This window comes from Anolis carolinensis, chromosome 1, assembly GCF_035594765.1.
Source record: "Anolis carolinensis isolate JA03-04 chromosome 1, rAnoCar3.1.pri, whole genome shotgun sequence".
Lineage (NCBI taxonomy): Eukaryota > Metazoa > Chordata > Lepidosauria > Squamata > Dactyloidae > Anolis > Anolis carolinensis.
Genome location: NC_085841.1, coordinates 352,417,492 through 352,439,218, shown reverse-complemented (window position 1 = coordinate 352,439,218; position 21,727 = coordinate 352,417,492). Strand labels below are relative to the sequence as shown.

Below are 21,727 nucleotides of genomic sequence, written 5' to 3'. Positions count from 1 at the left end.
GATGTCCATCCCCATGAAACTTCAAACCATGGTAGAAGAAGCATGGATTTTGCATTTGTGTGGGGATATTCTGGGAAAAAGTCATAATATCTGACTTTCCCAGGTGTAGCTGTGTTTCCCCCCCACTCATTTACAGCAACATTTACTGGAAGAATCTAGAAATATAAATGACCAGCCACACTAAGAGTGACTGACAGCCAAGTTAACCTCATACAACTTCCAGAAAAAGGTAACATCACCCCAACTATGAATGACTAGCAGATATATATGAATAGTTTTAAATGTGAATAATGACGAACAGCAACAAACAAAAGCCTATTCATTGATTTCACATGACAAACATTTTGGAATAAATGGAAAGGGAACTGAATTAACCTATTTGGTTTAATTATTTAGTCATTCATTGTGAAACAAATGTACAAAAGGATATCAAATCCTTACCTCCACTAGAGGGAGTGTGAACCTTCCTCGACTCTTAAGTCTGGGAAGAAAATTAATTTGTTTCTCATTTTAATATGATCCAACCTCTTCTGCATGTCCTAGATTCATACACAAATTGGATTGCAATTATTTTCTGTTTTTCCACATCTTTGAATTTTTGCTCTGTGTTTTTAAAAAAATGCATTACAATCTGTACATTAGGGGAAATTGCATACAAAAAGTAACATATTAAGGAATATATTGTTAGCCAAGTGTGCATATATTGGGGAGGGAGGGACATACAAAATGCTTGATCAGGAAAAATTCTTCTGTGGACTTTTTAGTTCCAAAATTGCAAACTCACCTGTCAATGGGTGGAACAGACTCATGTTTCCATAACTTGAAACCGTTATGAAACATAAACAGAGCATCTCCCTCCTCTTAAATTATTCCTTTTGCCTCAGTGTGACCTAAAATAGAGCTATGGTTAGTGCTCTATTGGTGTTCCCCTACATAAGTAGTCAAAAATTTTGTCAACATTCAGTTCAGGTTTGCAGAAGTAGAGGTGCTTATGCAGTGCCATTCATAAGCAGAACATGTGCATCACATGTCATGTATGGATGAGCCATGCACATTGGTCACATTCTGTCTTGATCTAGTTGTCAAATATTTCCACTCAGCAAAAGGATCACGTAGCACAATAATATGCAACGATCTCAACCACTATGTAAACACAGATCCTACATATTGCTTGTGTAGTGTAAATCTACATGACTGTCATTAAGTTGTGGTTGCACTACACCTATCTTTCTGCTAAATACCAACATTGTACAACCAACTGCATATCTGTGAACCTGCCTGCTGTTTTCACAATGCCAGTGAATCAAGTGGTACCCTGAGAGCAGCAATGAATAGTTTATACACCATCCAATAATGTACAATTGCATGTGAAATAGCTGCATTACCGAACTCCATTTCTGAAACTGTGAACTGAATATAAACCTTAAGCAGTGGCCAAAAGTATGCACAACCACATACATAAGGGAACCTACCTGTGTGTGAAGTATCAACAAAATGTCAATCTTTTTTCTTTGGCTGGGGCTGGAACTGTCCATGCCTTTTGAAAATAAAACAAACATTTCACTCTTCTGCATTCCATTTCAAACAAGCAATCTGTCTGTTTCAGAGTCTTTTGCAATCAAGAGAACAGTTTACAGCAATCAATAATGTAACTTTCCTCCACCATTCTTTCTTTTTCAGCAGTATCATTATCGTTTCCTCTTTTAAGTGAAGGAAATGAATGTGAAATCAGCACACACCATTCCCCCATTTCCAAACTCATCTCTGTTTCTGGTTAAGGGCTTGCGTAGTATGATGAGTTCATTAGTTTGCTGGGGTGCGTCTTCTCACTTGCATTAAAGCACAAGAGGTCTTTTTGAGTTAACGATAATTAGATGAGGTCATTAAATCTAGAATGAGATCACTACCGGCAGAATTAGCCTCACATTGTACAACATAAGGTCAAATCAGCCATAACTATTACTCATACCAGTTGTCTCACCACTTTCATATCTTCCATTACAGTGGTGGATGATCCACACTTTAATTTGAACAAGATGCTCTGGATGCTGTCATGGTCCAAATGATGGGTGAGATAAAGATGAAGACTACTTTTGCCTACTTAACTTTTCAAGGGTAATGTGAAGTATCTGCATAGATTTTTAAGAGCTAAAGCTAAAATTCTGATGGCACATGGTTGCAATTTTACCGAGTCACGGAGTAGGGTTCAGGAAAGGCAGACCAAATTTGCTGTCCCTCAACATTATGTTTCTCTACTGCCATACTTTCTTCAGCAGACATATCGCTCATTATTAAACTCAGAATCATCCATACTATAGTATTTTCAGTTTCTATATATTGGTGTGAAGCTAGATAGTGATGAAAGCTGACACGAAGAAAAATAATCTCATTGGAAATGTGGTGCTGGAGGAGAGCTCAACGGATATTATGGGCTGCCAAAAAAAGCAAATGAATGAGCCCTAAAGGAAATCAGGCCTGAACTCTCACTAGAAGTAAAGATGACTGAACTGAGACTATTGTCCTTTGGATGACATGTATCTTGAGGTGATGTGACTCATTAGAAAAGATGATCGTGGAAGGCAGCAGGAGAAGAGGAATACCACATTACAAGTTGATTGATTCAAGAAACTTCATCCCTAAGTTTACAAGTCCTGAACAGGGCAGTTAATGCTTCTTGGAGTCTCTCGTTCATACGGCTGACTTGACAGCAAGTAACAATACCTCCTTGAAAGCCACTGGGGGACATGATCCAAAAGGTTGGGGGAAAAAGACTCAGTTTGGGCTTAAAATGGCCAGAAGGGACACATACGTGTCAATTTCTGGCCATTTCAAATATGTATCAACATTCAAGGCAGATAAGAGAAAATACATTTCACAGGAAATAGTCTCACTGTGGAATTTACTTCTAAAGATGTAGTAATGGTTGCCAACCTAGACAGTAGATTATAGTACTCTACAGACTTATAGAGCATGATATTGCCGCTAACTGATAGCTAGTGCCTATTCTGTCTTACCCTATGGAGGAGAAGCAGTATCACATAGAAGGTTAATGTGATCCCAAGTGTCCTGCCTGTCTGCCCTCCATAGGAACCACATTTTGAAGCAGACAGACAAATAAGGCTCCAGCCCCTTAAGTTCTTATGATTTCTTCAGTACAGCCAGATAGCATTCAAGGTCTTGTCTGGCTCCAAAGGTTTCTGATCCTTGTAAGGTTCATGATGTGGGAGATCTAAAACGACCAGATCAAGGACTGGGTTGCAGTAGTGCATTGAACTGAAGAATATCAGGAATTCATCTTTCAAGTACCTTTCAGTCTTTGATAACTTTGTCTGCTGCTTTTCTTTGGATGTCTCACTAGTATTTCTAAATAACCAACTGAAGTTTTATGTTACTGCAGTGTTAAAAATTGGGAGACTGAAGGAAAATGTCATTACAGAAGAGAATTCCAGTTTGGTGGGTAAGGTCCTCACTTTTCTTTCATCCATATAGGAATAATTATGTACATATTCATTTATTTTATAATTGTAATATTTTTAATGTATTACCTGCCTGTCTTTTTGGATTGAGTTGGGGCACAACATAGTAAGAGTCATCTATAAAAGGTAAAGTTAAGTCTAGTTGCGTTTGACTCTGGGGTTGGTGCTCATCTCCATTTCTAAGCCGAAGAGCTGGCATTGTCCATAGACACCTCCATGGTAACGTGGTCAGCATGACTGCATGGAGCACAGTTACCTTCCTGCTGGAGCGGTACCTATTGACCTAGAATCATAGAATCATAGAATAGTAGAGTTGGAAGAGACCTCATGGGCCATCCAGTCCAACCCCCTGCCGAGAAGCAGGAAAATCTCATTCAAAGCACCCCCGATAGATAGCCATCCAGCCTCTGCTTAAAAGCCTCCAAAGAAGGAGCCTCCACCACAGTCCGGGGCAGAGAGTTCCACTGCCCAACAGCTCTCACAGTGAGGAAGTTCTTCCTGATGTTCAGGTGGAATCTCCTTTCCTGTAGTTTGAAGCCGTTGTTCCGCGTCCTAGTCTGCAGGGCAGCAGAAAACAAGCTTCCTCCCTCCTCCCTATGACTTCCTCTCATATATTTGTATATGGCTTTCATGTCTCCTCTCAGCCTTCTCTTCTGCAGGCTAAACATACCCAGCTCTTTAAGCCGCTCCTCATAGGGTTTGTTCTCCAGACCCTTGATCATTTTAGTCACCCTCCTCTGAACGCTTTCCAGCTTGTCAACATCTCCCTTCAATTGCGGTGCCCAGAATTGGACACAATGTGATTCTAGGTGTGGCCTGACCAAGGCAGAATAGAGGGGTAGCATGACTTGTTCTCCAGGCCCTTGATCATTTTAGTCACCCTCCTCTGGACACATTCCGGGGTAGCATGACTTCCCTGGATCTAGACACTATACTCCTATTGATGCAGGCCAAAATTCCATTGGCTTTTTTTTTTGCTGCCGCATCACATTTTTGGCTCATGTTTAACTTGTTGTCCACAAGGACTCCAAGATCTTTTTCACACATACTGTTATTTAAAAACTATTAAAATAACTTTACAAAATATGTTAAAATGAATTAAAAAGTTTAAAAAGATAAATAAAACATCCCCAAGAAAATAAAAACCCCTTTGCTTATACGTTAAAAGCTGGCATAAACAACAATGCCTTCTCCTGCCAGCAAAAAGGAGACAGTCCCTGGGTTGCAGTATATTACTAATATTGCTAATAGTCATTGCTAATAGTCAACACGGATTTACCAAAAACAAGTCATGCCAGACTAATCTGATCTCTTTTTTCGATAGAGTTACGAGTTGGTCGATACAGGGAATGCTGTGGATGTAGCGTACCTGGATTTCAGTAAGGCCTTCGACAAAGTCCCCCACGACCTTCTGGCAAACAAACTAGTAAAATGTGGGCTAGACAAAGCTATGGTTAGGTGGATCTGTAATTGGCTAAGCGAACGAACCCAAAGGGTGCTCACCAATGCGTCGTCTTCATTATGGAAAGAAGTGACAAGTGGAGTGCCGCAGGGCTCCGTCCTGGGCCCGGTTCTGTTCAACATCTTTATTAACGACTTAGACGAAGGGTTAGAAGGCACGATCATCAAGTTTGCAGACGACACAAAACTGGGAGGGATAGCTAACACTCCAGAAGACAGGAGCAGAATTCAAAACGATCTTGACAGACTAGAGAGATGGGCTGAAATTAACAAAATGAAGTTCAACAGGGACAAATGCAAGATACTTCACTTCAGCAGAAAAAATGGAATGCAAAGATACAGAATGGGGGACGCCTGGCTAGACAGCAGTACATGTGAAAAAGATCTTGGAGTCCTTGTGGACAACAAGTTAAACATGAGCCAACAATGTGATGCGGCAGCTAAAAAAGCCAACGGGATTCTGGCCTGCATCAATAGGGGAATAGCGTCTAGATCCAGGGAAGTCATGCTCCCCCTCTATTCTGCCTTGGTCAGACCACACCTGGAATACTGTGTCCAATTTTGGGCACCGCAGTTGAAGGGAGATGTTGACAAGCTGGAAAGCGTCCAGAGGAGGGCGACTAAAATGATTAAGGGTCTGGAGAACAAGCCCTATGAGGAGCGGCTTAAAGAGCTGGGCATGTTTAGCCTGCAGAAGAGAAGGCTGAGAGGAGACATGATCGCCATGTACAAATATGTGAGGGGAAGTCATAGGGAGGAGGGTGCAAGCTTGTTTTCTGCTGCCCTGCAGACTAGGACACGGAACAATGGCTTCAAACTACAGGAAAGGCGATTCCACCTGTACATCAGGAAGAACTTCCTCACTGTGAGAGCTGTTCGACAGTGGAACTCTCTGTCCTGGACTGTGGTGGAGGCTCCTTCTTTGGAGGCTTTTAAACGGAGGCTGGATGGCCATCTGTCGGGGGTGCTTTGAATGCGATTTCCTGCTTCTTGGCAGGGGGTTGGACTGGATGGCCCATGAGGTCTCTTCCAACTCTACTATTCTATGATTCTATGATTCTATGATTCTATGATTCTATATTACCCTTCTTCTGAATACCAACATTGTTTGACTAATTGTGTATGCCAGCTTATTGTCATACATAATGAGAGACGACTGTTTCTAAAATCCCAGTGAATCAAAACTTTCAATTGAAGGCACTGAAAAAATAGTTATACGCCATCAGACAACGTACAGCTGTGTGTAAAATGTTCACAACTGCAAAACTCCACTTATACCACTGTGAACTGAATGTATCTGTTGTACAATGAACAAAAAAGTACAACCATGTGTGCAAGAGAATTTAGATTAGTATATGGTACTAAAAGGATTCCAGTTTTAGTTTTTATCTAGCTCTGTTAGTATCTAATTATTAGATGATTATTAGATTTTAGCACCAGAGTGCAAGCTATGGGTCTGTTTCTAATTCTCCTGTGCCTGTTCATCCATCCTTTTCATCTGAGTAAAAATATTATATTCAGCCTCAGAGGAGAGACATACACCTTTAGAGCATATAACGATCTGGTGACTGATGGCAAAAGCTTCCCGTGTCTATTTTTCATTTTCATAATAGTCTCGTGGTAGCAGCTTATTGCCAGGCCTGGTGATAGATAAGACAACTCAAGTGGTTAAAATGATTGTTTAATGGGGAGGGGAGGCTGATGAACTATTAGGCCTGGTATGGCATAGGGCAAGGGGCTAATTAAGGTAGCAATTGTTCATATTTATCATTAGAAAATGAATGAATTGACTGTGTTTTTTTGTTTACAATATGGCAGTATTTGTCTTATTTTCTTGCATTTTCTTGCATGGACATAGATTTGTCGTGTGCCTTCAATTCATTTGTTCAGGGGGAGACTTGCCATGACCTTCCTCTGCGGTTGAAATAATGTGATTTGTCCAAGAGTACCCAGTGATATCCATGGCTCATGGATAATACTGAGTGTCATTAAAATGAGGGAACACTTCTCTAGGCATTTGCCGGTCCTTCAGCATGATTCTATGGTTAGCATGGGAGAAAGTGACCATAGAAATGCACTGGAAGATTAGAGATTCTGAGAGAAAAGTTAAAAAAATAGTGATTTCTTTTATTTGCATTTTTAATTTTTGCAGGGGCCCTGCACTCCTAACATTATTAAGTGTAGAGGGCTGACTGTAGATTGAATACTCAGAAAGCAAAGGTGTCACTATCTCATCCAGTCATGTAAACAATTACATTTATTGGAGGTTTTTGGATTTTGGAATTCCAGATAAGGAATGCTCAGTTTCTATATCCAGCACGGCTATGAGTATTCCTTCAAGCAGTTAACAAGCCAGGAGAATATGAGCCTGTCACCAGCTTGTCTCTCCTCTTTGCAAGGAGCATAAAACCTCTGCCAGATACTGAGGCAGAACAAAACACTTAATCAGTATTAAGGGCGCATCTGTTCCCCCGGAGAGATGAGCTGTTCACTTACGCCTGTTTACAATATGTTTATAAACATTACTGGACAGGGATAGATTATCCCTGTTTACTGCCACAGAAAGAAAGCTAGCCACTCAGTTTCCCCTGTATTTATCCCTTCTTTTGCTTTTCTGGACCCTTGCAATGAACAGTCACTGTCAAGGAGGCCAAGATATGCATGAAAATGGTGTCCGGGATGATGTAGGACGAACCCTAGGATTTACTTTTGGACTTTAGCAAATGTTGAACAGCAATTAAAGTTGCCAGGTGTCCTTTATTATAAAGGATGTCTCTTATCTGGGATCAAACATGGAGATGTAGCTTCCTCAGGTTAGTCGCTCCACCTCTAATGCACCATTCTGCTTTTCCTGCAGTTGTTACAATATGTGTTGTGCAACTTGCAACTTTCCTTTCACTTCTTAACATGTCAGCTGCACATGGCTTGAGCCCAGTTGTATCATTAGACTCAGAGCTATTCATATTTATCTTTAGCTCTTAGTGAGTAATTTGTTGAGTCTCATGGTGAATCACTATCTCTTGCTTCATTTTGGATTGCACCATCTTAGGTTTTCATGATAAAAGACATGAACTTGACAGTAATTTACATCCCTGATTTATGCATGCATGACCGGGTATGCAAATATGTTTTCCCCCCTGGCTTCTGGTTTCAAAACATGAATGACCTCTAATCGATATGTGCAGATTTACTAATTTGATTGTTTACTTTGCTTTAGCATTTTCTTTTGAATGCAACATAAAAAGGAATCCTTGCTGGTTGCAGAATCAGAGGTGTCCAGGTATTTTGCGCTTATTATCTAGCTGTATTTTCCCTTTGGTATCTCAGTGTTAATAATAGCATTTGAAAAGTCTTCTGTTTCAAAAATGAAGTGTTCTTTCTGGCGGTGGCAGATGAAGACATTTTTTTCTATCAGGGATTTCTTCTGGTGGTCTTGAATCCTTGACACAGTATAATATAATAAGGAATAGCTTAGCAGGCGCCTCACTGGGCAAGGAAAACGTCTGTCTGCAAACAAGTATCATGATTTATGAGAGGAAGATCTAGTAATGATACAGATATTTTTGAGCAATAGGTAGATTTGAGATGTAAATGTGATAAACAGATAGAAGAAGTAAGATAGGACAATTCTATCATGAAACATTACATGCACTGCTCCACCCCTCCCTGCATACAACTCCCATACCATATGACAGTTTCTCTTTAGAGTGCCTTGATATTATATTTTGAAACTATATCTTCTCACAGTGAACAGGACTATGCTTTATAAATATATCTCCACTTCAAGGTGCAATTAAATTGGGTTGCTTACATCAATCCATTGGTAAACATGCAAGTAGAAATCAGTCCTATTCCTAAAGTGGATAACCAATTATAATAGAAAGCTGCTTTGAAGTTAGTGAAGTACGCTGGGTAGCAACATCGGAATTGTTGTCCTAAGTAAAATGCTACAAGTTCACAATCATAGCTATAGTCTTGCTCACAATCACAGCTATTACTATACATAATTCTTAGTTGAGTTTTCAGAGCTGAATGGCCAGGTGATATCCCTGAGGAGGCCTGAGTTGGATCTTGGGTCAGTCTTTGTGATGCAATTGATCCACCCCTTTTCTTTATACAGAAAGGACAGTCTGGCACACCCTTGTTTGTGCAGCAAGCTATTTTAGTGTGCAGTGCGACTTGTCCTTGAGACAGAAATTTCCATTTCCTTTGTGAATACAGTTTGTTGTCTAGGGAACCTATTGTTGCTTGGGGTTTGCAGCTTGATTGCTGCAATTGCTTCCAAGCACATTTCCTTCCTCCTCTCCCGATTCTGCCCCCTCCCTCATCGCAGATTGTTGTAATCCAGGAAATCTGCACACTTGCAGGTAACTTTACAACCAGCCACACTTTGTTGTTCATGACAGTGATGGATTTGTCAGGTGCCTCTAGAACAGTCAGAGTTCTTTGTCCACAATATCTTGTAATTTTTAACACTTTTAATTGGAAGAGGGAATCTAAGGGGAAAAAGGGTGGAACAAAATTGCTTCCATTTCATATCCATTGTGCTGCAGTTGCTGCTCTTGGAGAACAGCAAATGGAACTCTTTTTGATAGCTGCCATTCTCCTTTCCAGAATCCATTGTGGAATGACAAGACACATAAAATAAAAAACAAAGTGACTTGTGGCACTTGAACATCTTTACTTAGCATAAAATCATACAGGCAGCAGTGTAGCTATCATTGCCAGAAAATTCTAGAGAAGTAAAATAGTGGCTGTGCTTGCATTTTTATTTTGTGACATTTCATCCCAGAACCACCACTGAATCTTGCTGCTTTGAATGGGAAGACTTTGAATCAGATCTGAGCACAAAGCAGTGGCTCTTTAATATGATCCCAGATGTTGTACTTCAACTCCCAGAAATCCCAAGGGGCACAAAGGGTTGTTGGAGTGAAATTTTGACATGACTCCTGTACCGTAGCGAAGATGCAGAAGAGAGAAATTTAGCAAGTGTTGTTACTTTATTGAATGACAAGTCAGTCCTTGCTGGGACCCCCACTTCATCTGGAAATCGATGTCCCCAATGCGAAAGAACATGCGGATCAAGAATAGGCCTCTACAGTCTCCGATGGACCCACCGCCAAGACACTACACTTGGAAGGCCATCATACTCAGCCATCAGTAATAGCCTGTGATAATGATGAATGACAAGCAAGCCATAGAAAAATACCCTCATCTATACATCCAGTAAATATACAGGAGCCATCTCCAGTTTTCAGTCTGGCAACACTCTAATGGTCAGTTATCAAGATGTTTGGAATCACGGTCCTAAAATAAGCTATTTGAATAACCTGAATTCATTGTGCAGTCAATTCTGGCTATCCCCATGATGTTCTGCCACTTCCTGTGCTTATCTCAAGGGTATCCTGGATTAAACCAATTTAACCCTGTGTTTATAAATGTTGAGGGGCGCTCCAGAGTTTTCATGAAGTTCTGTCACAACCCCTTGGCTTGGGCACAGCATGGATAGTAGGAGTGGGTCCACTTTGCCCAGTCCACTTGGGCCACTACAATCATCCCCTTTTGTCGGCATTCATCAATACAGGGGAGCTCCCTGTGGCAGAATAGGTTAAACCCTTATGCCAGCAGGACTGCCCTTGTGCTGGCATGGGAGAGTGGGTGAGCTCCCGTCTGTCAGCTCTAGCTCCCCATGCAGGGACATGAGAAAAGCCTCCCACAAGGATAGTAAAACATCAAATATCCAGGCATCCCCTAGTCAACATCCTTGCAGATAGCCAATTATCTCACACCAGAAGTGACTTGCAGTTTCTCAAGTTGCTCCTGACACAAAAAAATCAATATGGGGAAGAGGGAATGGATCGGGCCCACGTCACCACAGTCATCACTCTGAGGTGGCCAGAGAACTCTATGAGAGCTCCTGGCCATCACAGGCACCTCATGCTGACAGCAGTAGAAGCTTCTGCACAATCAGAAAGAATGGCTCCTGTCGTTCTTTCTGGTTATGCAGTCACCTCTGTTGTTATCAGCATGGGGTGCTCGTAATGGCCAGGAGCTCTCAGAGAACTCTATCTGAGAACAATTGTGACACAGATGGTCCAGTCAAGGCAAAGCAGTCCTGGACCTGCTGGACAATTTGGACTCTGACCCATCACCACCACAGGTTGCAAATGCTGTGTAGTCATCTGTGGAGCCAATCTGGATTATTACTGCTCTGGACTGGGTGCTGATTAACTCACTAGTATGGACCACTGAATGAGTTGTTTACTCCTTTAGAAATATTATGGCATGTGTGATATGTTTTGTACATGGGTTTCCCTACTATATGCATTTTATGACAAATTTCCCTTATGTATTTTTCATTAGAGAACTGAATTAGAAAATTAAGAGAACTGTGACTGCTGAGTTTGGATTCGCTCGTTGATTTAGAGAGCTGTGTTTGGGCAGAGAGATTTCCATTAAAAAGTAAACTAAAGTAAGTTTTCTACCAATCTGACCTATTGTGTGTTAGGTGATTCGCTCAATATACTATAATAAGCCTTGCACAAAATGGCTGACATGTACTATTCTACCATCCTTGAGGTCTAACCATTCATGTTTTATCTTTCCAGCTTCATCAACGTGTATTGTTTGTGAGCCGTCTATGTTATTTGTAAAAGTTACCGTCTTGACAGTAATGAATAGATTTATTCTGAAATCTTCACTTTGGGGTTAATTATTCCCCCCAATTACATGTTTACCCTCAACGCAATTACTTTGGGAATAAAAGCCCTTGTCCCTTGTAATCAAAAAGCATGCTTTAGTGGAGATATAGCTTGGTTTCACAGCTGTACCTCAATTAGAAACTGAGGTCCATGAAGAAAGTGCGATAGCTAATTATGCAAATCAGGGAATTAACCGCCATCTACATGCACTGCTGGCTGGGTAACATGGCTCTACATGGCACCTTACTGTATCATGATCCGAGTCAAGGGGTTTATTTACTTGGGTATAAGGGGGGGGGGGAGAAAAGAAAAGGTGGAAATTGAGACATTTCCACAGCTCAGTGGCTTTTGAAACCTGTGTAATGCCAATAGCGAAATAAACAGTAGTGGTATGCATTCAGGATTAAGTACTGTGATTAAGGATGCATGTTCAGAAAATGTTCTTGAAGTGATGGAGCAATCCTGGTTACCACATCCTTCAGGCTAGCATAAGAAAAAGTGTGCCAATTTAAAACTGGAAAGTGGGGGCATGCGGCTTGACACATGGGATTGGTAGATAGCATTTCAAGCTAACCCTGTTGGGCCAGAAGAAAAATATATCTTTTCCACAGTCTTGTTTATTTCCACTACCAGATATATGTTTCTAAAAAACCCAAAAGCAGGGCATAAAAATCAGCCCATTGTCCACAAAGGCCACACGATCAAATTGTAGCAATTTGGTACTGCTTTAACAGCAATGATTTCATTCTATGGAATCCTTGGGTTTGTAGTTAGGGTAGGTAAAGGTAAAGGTTTCCTCTGACGTTAAGTCCAGTCATGTCTGACTCTGGGGGTTAGTGCTCATCTCCATTTCTAAGCCGAAGAGCCAGCATTGTCCGTAAGACACCTCCAAGGTCATGTGGCTGGCATGACTATATGGAGCGCCGTTACCTTCCCGCCGGAGCGGTACCTATTGATCTACTCACATTGGCATGTTTTCGAACTGCTAGGTTGGCAGAAGCTGGAGCAACAGTGGGCGCTCACTCCGCTCCTGGGACCTTTCGGTCTGCAAGTTCAGCAGCTCAGTGCTTTAACACACTTCGCCACCGGGGCTCCGGTGTTAGGTTAAAGATTTAGAATTCATACCACTAGTTCTATAATTACTCAGGGTGTTACAATACATAGCTAGATTTCTGTATCAGCTAATACTAAACCAAGGGCTCATCTACACTTGAGAGCTGAGGACGTCATCACACTAGCTCATGGATCCACTTTAAATCCAGTTTCTGTCTCCTGCAGAATTCTGGAGCTTGTAGTTTAGGGAGGGGGCTTTAAACTGCTCAGCCAGACAGGTGCTGAGCTACAGAAGCCCTCTATTTCGGCCTAGAACTGTTTTATCTCCTTGTTTTTAACATGTGATGTATGTATTGATTGTATTACTGCTTTTCATGTTTGATTTTACAATGTGTAATTTGTCACTGTTTTTATTATTGTTGTGAGCCGCCCCGAGTCCCCTCGGGGAGATGGGGCGGGATATAAGAATAAAATTATTATTATTATTATTATTATTATTATTATTATTATTATTATTATTATTATTATTATTAAATTACAAACCCCAGTTCTGCAGGAGGCAGAAACTGGATTTAAAGTAGATCCATGCTCTAGTGTGATGAGGTTGTGAGTCTGGTGTAAACCTGCTCTGAAGCAGCCTTGGATTCAGTACGTATGTGCTGAATCTGTGGCTGTTGTCCAGATGGCCTGGAACCACAACCACTACGCTGGACCATCTTCTCCTATATGTCACCACTGTCATTCCTAGCTGGACACAGATGATGTCAGAATGGGGCGCCCACATGACCAGGAAGAAGAAGGTGGGATTAACTGCTCCTTCCCACTATCTAGACTGGTGCAAAGTCCTGGGACGCTTCAGAGTTTCCATCAAACTCAAGACTACCTCTGACTTTGTAAAAAGTGGGTAAACCTTCATGATACTCACCGGAAGCCACAATGCATCATGTGGATAGCCAAAGGTCTATTCATAGTGGAGTACCAGGTTTTGTGACAATGTCGACAAAGTCCCAGGTATTTGAAGAAGTATGTTCTCTTGGCCAGATCCCACAAACACTGATAGGAAGATAATTCACCCATGCTCCAGTTAGTGGAAGAATGGACCTCCTTCTCGCCATACAGGTGGTACCTATTAAAATAGGGGCGGAGAGATAGTATCACAAATCTGACTAAGCAGTAAACATGAATAACAACAGTTACCTAACCATGGCATGCTTAGTTGCAGTTTTGACACTATTGCCACGATTGTAACTTGTTCCCACCTTCTTCATCAAACATCAGCTGCATGTGGGGAAGAAAGACCATTCTGTTGATGACCAGAGAATGAGTGAAATATATTTCTGTTTGATTTTGGGGGTAAAACAAGAAGAAATTACTTGGATAAGTCCTCAGTTAAATATAATCTAATACTGGGTTACATCCATCAGTTTTCAATACTTCATTTCAAAGTTGTTGTGGTGCTGTGCCCTCAAGTTATTTCTGAATTATGGCAATCCTAAGGGAAATGTATTATGGGGTCTTCTGGGGCTACAACTTTGTGGTCACACAGTGGATTTCAATGCTAAGCGAACCCTGCTCTCCAGAGTTGTTGTCCATCCAACACTCAAACAGTTACCCCCAAACTACTGCTTAACTACAAATCAATAAAATGGGGCTGTGACAATTATCAAACTATTATCATTGTGTGGTATGGAGGCATTTTGAGTTTGGTAAAGTTATTTTTGAGGGCAAAAACTCCAAGGCAGTACAACCATTGGCCATACTGGATTTTTATTTCTGGGAATTCTAGTTCCCCAAAGTAACTTTTCTAAGCTATTAATCAAGGCTTCATTAACATATCTGTTGGTAAGCCAACCTCAAGAGTTAATAATGTGCTGTGTGAAGAAAATACTTAATTGTTCTCTAGGTGCCTGTTAGTATTTTTTAAAAATTCAATTATTCCAAAACTCTAATTTTCAAAAAGTGAAAAGAATCTAACTCAGCACCCAAACTATTTATGCTTTTCTCTAGAGTTTATTTAGCTTCACAAAACAACTGGTTACAGGTCAGCACATCTTGCACATTAGGAATATCTGATCAAAGTCAGTGCTCATAAATGCCTAATTAAAGTGAAATGTATACAACAGTTTTAATTGGCTCATTGGCTCATTTGTTTTTATTACGCTTGAATGCTTTGCTTGGCAGATGAATCAAAAGACATGCACATACACATAGCCCATTTTACAGTTGTATCAAGAAGCATGAATAATATTGAAAATGTAAGTAGTAATTCACTTGTCACCTTTTATGCCCTCGTATGTAAATAGTAGGTTGCTTTACTCAAGGGAAATGTATGTTTAAGATCTTCACTAACTGTTTAAAGTGCAATTATATCTCTGTCAATAGCAGAAACAGGAGCAGTTAAATTTTGCAAACATAAAATCATAGAAGAGGACCCTATCACAATGCATTGTTATTGCAATATACTTGTATTTCATTTTAATTTCTATGGCAACATTCAGTGGAATTCCGATTTTAGTAGTTTACTGAGACCCAAGTACTTTCTGGCTGAGAATTATAAAGATTCCTCCCTAAACCGCAAATAACAGAATTCCATAGGAGATCCCCACAAACAATCGTTAATATGGAATTTAACACTTTAACTGTGTAGTGAGATAAGGCTCTTACAGAATGCTAATGCTTGGATAAATGCATCAGTTTTGGAATTTGCATCTATTTGTTTGTCACAACAAAATATGGTCTTAGATTTAATGGGACATTCACAAGTATTCATTTCTGAATTTCCCAGTGCTAATATGGGACTAACAAGTAGAGTGAAGGGTGCATCTATACAGTAGAATTAATGCAGTTTGATGCCACTTTAGCTGCCATGGCTCAATGCTATGCAATCCTAGGATTTGTAGTTTGGTGAGGCACTGACACCCTTTCAAAAAGAAGGCTAAAGACCATTATAAAACCTCAACTCCCCTGATTCCACAGCATTGAACCATGGCAGGAAAAGTGATACCAAACCACATTCATTCTATAAAGTACAGGCACCCCAAGTTGACAAACTGGGTGTATTCAAATACAGGTCTTTTGACGTCTTCCTGGACTGTGGTTCACCAGGCAAACGTTTTGCTCTTTGCCGCCCTGCCATGGTAAGCAAACAAAAATCAGATTTAGTGCATTGGATTTAATGGAATGTATAATCTCTTGGGAAACAAAAAGAAATTGGGAAATTGTTTGTGGTTTCTGTTTTCATATCATTTCTATTGATTTTCCAAACAACACTGTGAAAGAAGAAGCAGGGAGGTGGGAAGAATAAAAGAGATGGTTAAGTTCATTTACAGATGCAAGTCTTGATAGAGAAAATCCAATTCATAATTATTTATGAACCAGGATCAGCAAGTTTATTACTTTGATTACTCACTAATCATTTCCCGTAAATGTGGTGGCCTAAAAATCCCATACAATCAATAAAGTTGTAAGTTCCAGATTTAAATCATAGCACCTTGTATTCTTGAGTAAACCTTTGGGTAATTTACAAAGGCTGTTGAATTTTATAGTAAGTGTTTTTCAAACCAAGCTGGATTCTAAACAATAATGACTTTTTAATGCGGATCTGTGATTACATTGTCATAGTGAAATACGACGCTTTTTGACCGCATTCGAAATGAGCCCGCGTGTGAATTACTCCAAAGGCATAGATTACCATAGCTCCAGGTAAAGCAATCTTCATAAATTAAACTCCAATCTAAAGTGACCTGTCACTATAAACCTGTTGCTATGGCTAGTAACTTAAATTTCAATGTACAATTTGTACACACGTTCCTTTCTTACTGTTACAAGGTGGAACACTTAGTTTGCTAAAGCACTCCAAAGTGATTAGAGAGTAAAAATATCTACACATCTTATTCTCAACTCCCTCCCTCCCACCCCCAGATGTTATTTTCATAATTCCCCCAAAGCTGATATTTTATAAAATACACTTTATTTAGTATTAAGAGAATGTTTATATCATTAAAATACTTACAAGTGCAAATGGTAGCACCTTAACAACAGTGAAAGGTAATTTTCTTAACACATGGAGGGATTTAGAGTACTTTAAGTATGGGGGATTTTTTAAAGCACCATTACTGCAGTGCAGCTGTTAAGTTTATTCTTTTTTATGTGTACTTTCAGGTAATGAGGATTGCATTTACAAGAGGCATCTAGTGTTTTTTAACTGCTTTAAGTCTGGACCACCCCTTCTTTCAGAATTGCCAAAGGAAATCCCAAGATTGTCAGACATATGAGAATAGTCACCATGTGAAGATAACCAGAGACAGGGAGAAGAAACACTCAATGCTGAATTATGGAGAGACACGCTGTCACCTTCTGTTTCTCTCAGCTTCCCAAGACAACATTGCAGCAGAAAAGATGTTCCCACCATTTCTAAAGTGAGAATTATGTAAGTCCCTGGGAGTGTTTTTTAACAAGGAAAATGACATTGGCCTACAAAACAACTGACATGGAAAGAAGCAATTCAAATCACAGTCAAATCAGTATGGAAGGATTTCTGTTAGGGATGTATCTATATATATAAATGAGTGATGGCATCACGGCGACCCACAAAACAACAAAACTACAGGCCCCCCAACCTCAAAATTTGACAACACAACCCATCATCCACGCCACTAGGTTGATACAACAAAAAGAAAAGAAAAATGAAGTCCTAATTAGAGGGAGAGCAATAATTGTAACTACCACCAATTCCTCAATACTTTATTTCCCATACCACCATACTTCGCCACAGCAACGCGTGGCCGGGCACAGCTAGTGCATATATAAGTCATGCTATGCATGTAAGGTCAATTATCCTTAGCTTTGCATTGATGTTAGGCATCCTGTATTTTATATTTCCATTAGGGATGTATGCATGCATAAGTCATGCTATGCATGCAGGGCTAAAAATAATCTCTGAGCAATGGACATGTTATGTTTAAAGTTGTGCAGACAGCATGTTCACTTGTGCCCTGTTTTTCCAATTTGTTCATTATATGTTGAGGGTGCATATCCTATATGTCAAATTAAGGTCGGTCATCCTAAACTTTGCATTGATGTTAGGAGTCCTGTATTTTATATTGCAGTTGTACAATCTATACAATCAGATCTCCAAACCTGCAGGTTTGACTTTATGGATTAGATTAAAATTTCTCACTAGGAAACTTTATATCCTCCAGTGGTCAATCATATTATGCTGAGATTCCTAGAGAAATCATTTCCAGTGGAAAGTTGCCCATAATGTTATTCTGGAGGGTCTAGAGCAGTGGTTCTTAACCTACGGGTCCCCAGATGTTTTGGCTTTCAACTCCCAGAAATCCTAAGAGCTGGTAAACTGGCTGGGATTTCTGGGAGTTGTAGGCCAAAACACCTGGGGACCCACAGGTTGAGAACCACTGGTCTAACTATTCATAGAGAGGCAATCTCTCAAGTTAAAAATGTGTTTTTTTAATTCACATTTGTCCATTTTTGCAATAAGTCCAAAATTGGGAGAAAGGTAGGATAATGACAATGACATTGAGTCCCCATCCTCCTGATCTGGAAATGTAAAATCTGAAACATTTCAAAACCTGAAACTTTATATTGCCAGTTGCCCACTTTCACCTTTGTGGAAATTAGGCTAGTTACACAGTCAGCGACTGTGCGTTTTCCTCAAGGAGACTTGATGGGGCAGAGAGAACAGGGGAAGGGAGAGAGAACTTCATTTACAAAAGAGCCCTATAAAAAGCAGATTTTCCAGACACCCAGCTAATCATGGGTTAGGTGAGCACCTTAGAAATGAGCCACAAAGGCAAGAAGAAAGCAACCCATTGGGCCACTATCCAGCCCAGAGAGAATAGAAAAGATTCATGTTGGGGGCCCTTCCTGGCTACTTTGGTAAAAGGGAGAAAAAGGTGCTGACAGCCATAGAAGCATCTGGAATGTCTAAGGTTTTGTGCTGGAGTTTTGTGTAAGTAGAGCCCCCCCCACCCCGATATTTGCTCCATCGGATTTCTGGCAGTAGTGAAGTGGGGGCTCCTTGAGGGGTGCTCAGTGGGCATTGGATATTGGACTAACCCCGTCCCTCCACATCCCTCATTCACTATGTATATCCAAATGCAGCTATTTAAAACCTTTTAAAAATCCAAAAAACTTCTGGTTCTAAGCATTTTGAATGAAGGGCTATTTAACCTGTAGCCCTGTTTCATGGAATGAAGACTTGCTTCATTGTATAACCAGTGGTTGGGCAGCATGCCATGTGTGCGTCAATCAAGAAGAGCATGTGTAAATGAACCCATGGATATCTAACCTATGGATAAGGAGCCCATACTGGGAAATGTCTTTGATTTTAAACCTAAGGCTCTTCCACACAGCCATAAAACCCAAAATATCAAGGCAGAAAATCCCACATTATCGGCTTTGAACTGGGTTATCTGAGACCACACTGCCATATATTCCATTTCAAAGCAGATAATGTGGGATTTTATTCAGTTGTGTGGAAGGGGTACTCTGTATTCACTTAAGGCTATTCTTCTCTTTAAAAAGTCTGGAGGAGAAAGGAGATGTTTTCAGAACACGCATAAATAACAAAACATTCTCATTGCCTTGCTTAAGCTGACAGGGAAAAGAAGAAAAAGTACCTCAACTATTTCGAGTGGTTGTCTTTTCAATTATAGATGAAAAGGCAAATATAACTCAGAAAGTCTGGTTGCATTCTGAGTGAGGAAAAATCTACTAAAAACAAGCAAAAAAAATCTCTAGTAAATGATGGTTTAAAGAGAACATAAATATCTGGAGAGTGTGAACAAGAAAGAAAATTTAAGGTGGATCAATGCAGTAATGGTATTAACTTAAGCAAAATGTCACCTTAATAGCATAAATCCGTTACCTTGATAGGAAAATCACTACCTTCTATAAGCTTCTGGTTGTTGACCACTGCAGAAGTAATACAAAAGAGGACCAGATCTCCTTTCAATAGTACTTTGCATAGATCTACAGAAATGAAGAAATCTGAGGAAACCCCATGAGTGATTGCTTGCCTGCATCTCAAGAGAAAAAACAAGGTAAATCTGGCACTTAGAGATGCAAAGGGAAAATCAGTTCAAGCAAGAACCAGAAGGTCAACTGCCCAGTAAGTCTCTGTGATCTGAGACCTGGAGGTTACCATATGAAGGCGTTGAAACCACAACAACGTTGGTGGAGATTTCTAAGCTATGATATTTTGCAGGAGCAGATTTCATTTAAAATGTCAGTTCCTGATGGTCATGTCCAATGTCCTATAACAACCAGTACAACCCTGATTATTATTATTTTAAATGTAGGGTAGAGTCCATGTAACTAAGTATATCAACCCAAGGTTACATTCAGTGGAACAAAAGGGAGGGGGGGAAGAGTTAATTTCTTCTAGCCATCTGCCCAAATCTACTCTTTAAAAAAAATTATTAAAGTTTTCATAAAATATACAGCAAAAGAGTGAGAACAAGTTTCTTAAAGAAAATAAGAAAGGTGAGAAAGATAGTGGTAGAAAGAACCCTCCCCAAACACACCACACCAAAAAAGAAGGTGGGGGAAAAAAGAAGAGAAAAATAAAAATAAAATACTGTTGACTTCCGTTCATCTTCCTTTATCCATTATTGATGTCTTTATAGGTCATAAAATTTTCTAAAAAGTTTTCCTCTATTCTATAAACCCAGCCCTTCTTGTTATTATTATATTTATTTATCATCCTTATTTATATAGTTCTCAGACATTGACCAGTCTGTCATATTAGTTCCCTTTCCATTACTCTGCTTCAGCATAAATGTCAGTTTGTCCATATCCTTTATTTCCATGATTTTGTCTATCCACTCTATCTTGGTAGGAATTAATTCTTGTTTCCAGAATTTAGCAAAAACCATTCTGCCAGCAGTCGCAAAAAAAAAATCTACTCTAAATCTACTCTTCAGAGGAGATTTCGGTTTGTTGTTGTGTGCCATTTTGGACTTATGGCAACCCAAAGGCAACCCTACCGTGGGGTTTTCTGAGGCTGTAACTCACCCAAGATCATCCAGTGGATTTCCATGGGTTGGGTAAATTGAATCTTGGTTTCCAGAGCCACAGTCCAATGCTCAAACCATTACACCACATTGGCATGATAGGGTAATTTAAGGTGATGCTGATGGAAATCTTCAATCAGTTATTGAATTTGACAATGTTGCATTAGTGTGAACTCCACTGACAATAGATTGGAGTAAAATTGGAGTTTCCAGTTCTTGGCATCTGCACTGATGTTGCATTGCAATGATGGGGACAAGACCCTGTTCAATTGCTGGGTGATCTGACATCAAACTGACATTTTCACAGAGTGTAAGGAAGTTCCTTTTTTGGATTATAACACCCAGATACCCATAGGCAGTATGGTTGTGTTGCCTAGGAAAAAAAATTATGTGTAGGGATTGAGCAACCCAGGAGAAGTCAATATCACTTTTATTTCCTCCCTCTCTTTCTTTCTCCTCTCCCTCTCAAAATATCTCTCTCAGTATGACCTGTGGTAATACATGAAATATATTTCTATTCCTCAGGAAGTATTGCTATTGGGCCAAATGAGGTAATGCTTCTTGATATTCAGGCCTGGTAAGATTGAGTTCCTAGTTCATCTCTCATAGTGCCTATAATGAATACATAATGCGGTGGAACACAATCCATGAGTAGTTAGATCCAAACTACAGGAAAAAGAGATTCCACTTGAATATCAGGAAGAACTTCCAGGCAGAAATAAGTGTTCCATGGTGGAATATGCTGCCTTGGAAAGTGGTAGCATCTCCTTCTTTGGAGATGTTTTAACAGAGACTAGATGGGAGTGCTTTGTGTATTCCTGTATGGCAGGGATTGGGAGTTGGACTGGTTGGTGCTTGTGGTTTCTTCCAACTCTTTGGCACTCTGTAGTAGAAATGCTCCAGACACAGTACCTGCCAAACCCAAAAACTGTCAGGCCCCATCTACACTGCCATATAATGCAGTTCAATGCATTTAAACTTCATTATATGGCAGTGTAGA

The 21,727-nt window shown here is 40.1% G+C and overlaps 1 long non-coding RNA gene across 1 annotated transcript; it reads left to right on the top strand.

Annotated features, from left to right (window-relative positions):
- The first annotated feature begins 646 nt into the window (after positions 1–646).
- LOC134295580 (uncharacterized) lies at positions 647–20,228 on the top strand. The gene is made up of 7 exons (XR_010002211.1): positions 647–2,115; positions 3,398–3,457; positions 8,155–8,217; positions 11,301–11,409; positions 14,873–14,946; positions 16,853–17,120; positions 19,589–20,228. It is a non-coding gene; the product is annotated as an uncharacterized LOC134295580 (long non-coding RNA).
- The last annotated feature ends 1,499 nt before the right edge of the window (positions 20,229–21,727 follow it).